The sequence below is a fragment of the Octodon degus genome, unplaced genomic scaffold (assembly GCF_000260255.1).
Source record: "Octodon degus isolate 3935 unplaced genomic scaffold, OctDeg1.0 scaffold00081, whole genome shotgun sequence".
Lineage (NCBI taxonomy): Eukaryota > Metazoa > Chordata > Mammalia > Rodentia > Octodontidae > Octodon > Octodon degus.
The window spans coordinates 4,869,163-4,872,591 of NW_004524657.1; the positions used below are offsets into that span (position 1 = coordinate 4,869,163).

At 38.2% G+C, this 3,429-nt stretch overlaps 1 pseudogene; it reads right to left on the minus strand.

The window, feature by feature from the left end:
* Nucleotides 1-1,893: 1,893 nt before the first annotated feature.
* LOC101564615 lies at nucleotides 1,894-2,910 on the minus strand (annotated as a pseudogene).
* Nucleotides 2,911-3,429: the final 519 nt, after the last annotated feature.

Here is a 3,429-nt window from a genome sequence, read left to right on the forward strand (position 1 = left end):
TTGGAGTTATCCAGCTGCGTCTGGCTTAGGTATGGCTGCTGTGCTCAGCTCCTTCCTGCTGAGGACCTGGGTAGGATTGGGTCTGGAGGTTCCTGGAACTCGGCAGAAATTCCTACTCAGTGGGAGGGGTTGGGCAGTTAAGTTGGAGTGGTGGGGGGCGGCCCGAGGGGGTGGGAGAGAGTCCTGCCTATGCTGCGCCTGGCTGGGACTGGTCCCGCCGGCGCAGGGTAGCAGAAAGCTCTCCACACACTCACCGGACCTGGGCTAGGACTGGGTCTGGGGGTTCCCGGAAGTCGGCCTGTCCTACCAATTTGATTTGAAAAAAAAAAACAATGTTATAATCACAAAAAAGGAGACATCTTTTTATAAGGCTTGAAATTAAGTGGTAGTATCATTAAATCTTTTTTTCTCAAATATTTAAATCTTATTGACATAGGGGCAAAAGGCAACAATTTAGATCAAGACAATCCTGTGGTTTCAGTTTATTTTGGCAATCCCAAGTGTAGGATGCTGTTGGTACACCATAATAATGCTATGTTGATGGAACAACCTTATTCTGCTGTTTCCTAAATTGTTGGCCCAAATGAGTTTCTTGCTGGGAATATCACCTGGGATTCCCCAAGGAAGTATGCATTCTCTAATAAGATTTTTCTACAGTAATTACATCAGACTTGAAGCAGGTGAAAGCTTCTAACCATAAAGAAACTATACACAATATGACAAGGACATATAAATGGCCTATTTAAAGTGATGAATAAATCTGTCAGCAAATGTTCCAAAGTCCTATTGGGCAGAAGTTGACCTGGTGCTACTCTGATGTTCTTTCTCACATTATGATTTTGACAAGTCAAACATTAATCATATTCCTGTCTGGCCACTTAAGCACAACCACCCCATTACCAATTTTCCTGGTTTTTGTCAATTTTCAACAGCATAATGTGTTGCTGAATGCACAGCTTTACACAAAGGAAATTTTAAAGTGTCTGGAAGTATATATACCCTTTTATATTAAATGTGCTCCCTTTTACTTGTTCTATTTTGAGAGAATAATTTTTTTAGAAAAGGTCAACCTTTAATGACTTTTCATAACCAGGCTAAGTCATGCAGTTGCAAAATAGTTAAAAATTTCTGAAAGTGCTTTTTTTTAAAAAAAAAAAAAAAAAAAAGTACTCATTCTTATATAATTAATACCTAGTACTTCACTGGGTACGACAGTTCAAAAGGCCCTAGAAAAATCATTCCCCAAGCAAAATGTTCCCACTGGGCTGCTTCATCCCCCTGTTAACAGGGTAGGTGCAGAATTCAGGATGCCTTGGGTCTGGGAGAAAGATGTCAAGGCTGTGGCCAGGCTGGGTGGGGGCCCCTGGAGGTGCTCAGAGCCAGCCAGACTCCAAATAGGAACTCAAATAGGTTTTCTGTTTGTTTTTAAGATACTCTTTTTGAATTTGGTTCAATTAGTCAGTACAATAGGTCTTCATAGGAGAGAATCAAGTAATTGACAAAAAAAATGACTCCATTCTTTGGACTATGTGTGTAATTGCAATTAGCAAATTCTGACAGTTAACAAAAATAGCTTGGTTTGCAGGTGTGAAGATAGCTCTCTCCAGTTTTGTAATTCCTTATTGGACAATATAACTAATAAGTTATAAATGATACTGTTTTACATTATAAAAATACTAGCTTTCTTAATTTATTGTTCATATTCACTTGGGGCAAGCAAGGTTAGGCTTGTTAAGTAATTAAATGCAATTGTATCTCAGTAGCAAGTGCTTATTTTATTCTAAAAACAGTCTTTATTTTTCCTTGTATCTTGTAATGTTGAGTTATTTAGCTGATATAAAAAACCAGTAGCTTACTTGAGAACCATGCCACCTTCCAAAAAATGTCATACACCTATATCTTACATGTGTCAAAACTACACTCATCTGGACTTGCCAGGAACAGAAACAGGTGACTGAAGATCATGCCACCTTTGTTGTACACTTTGAAGACTTTCTTAATGGCAGTGACATAGACAGCTATCCTCAGGTCCAAGCCCAAGTTATACTTCATGGCTGTGTATAAGATTTGCACAGCAGAACACTCGACCATGTGGCACAATCTCTTTCTTCAATACCACTAATAACCTGTCCTGGGAATCTACTTTGAGATGGTAGGAATCACCTTCCATGCTTCCTGAATTTTCTTTCTAAGCTGTCTTGAACTGATATAAACAAGTGGCAGTTAGGATTTCTTTCATATTTAAAGATCAGTCAAGCATAGCTGACATGACTTTGAGTCTTCAGCCACTCAAAGTAAGATAGTGTCACTCCTTAATCATTGAAGTAGAGATCTAAAATAACCATGATATTCCATTCCAGAAATATCTTATCAGCTTCTAGAGTTGTGTGTCACTGGCATTTTGGGTAATGATCTTGGCTTTGACTCTGAGTACATTAGATTTGATCAACTGCTTCTTTTTGGCAGCAAAGATAAGGATGTCCCAGTCAACTTTCAAGATGCTTCCTTCATAGACCCTTGGCTTGTGGAGGCCCACAATTGATCAGTGCTGCCACTTGAAATCTTCCAGTTCTTTTTTGCCAATACCATCTGGATTATATCTATGCCCATCAAATTCCCCAACACCAACACATTTAGCGTTAAAATGATATCAATAGAGGGTACAAACACATTACCAAAATCCTGAATAACAATTGTTTATCTCCCCAGCCTGATGTCACCCTTAAAGTGAATGCTCATGTAGGAAACCTCACTGATGAAGTTCTCAATCTTATGAAAAACATGACAGCTGGTGGCAGAGCTCTGTCCATGGATGCCCCCTTGGCTGGTGTGTTTCTTGTTAATGCAAAAGTGTGCATTTATATCACAATGCCCTGTGGTGTCAACATAAGTATCTGTGATGCAGGACATTGGGTAGAATATTTTTTTCTTAAAGAAATTGCTATGAGTTGTATTAAATTTATGAAATTCAATTTGTATACAATAGGTACTTCTTGAGTTGTAGTCATAGTATGAAAACCAGCATAGTAAAATTTTCTTGCTATTCAGAGTCTGATTTATGGTTTTAAGCAATTTTATAACAGTAACTTATGAAGGCACCAATACTGCAGAAAGATCAGCAATCTGAGGCCCATTTTTCTATCTGCTTTATTAGACAGCATAAGTTTGCTATTTATAGAACTTATCAAAATGTGGACTAGAACAAATTAAAATAGGCAAAAAGATTAGGCAGAAGACTGTCTTTGGGCTACAGAAATGTTATGTACACATCCCCCAATTCCAGCTCTGAGTCTAGTAAGGCAAAAGAGGTACAGCAATCAAACCACTTTCCTTTATCTGTATCCATATACTTCTCAAGTGAGAAAATAATGACCAATTTTATTATTGCTGTTTCATGCCCTTTTATACCATAAAATTACAATACTAGTA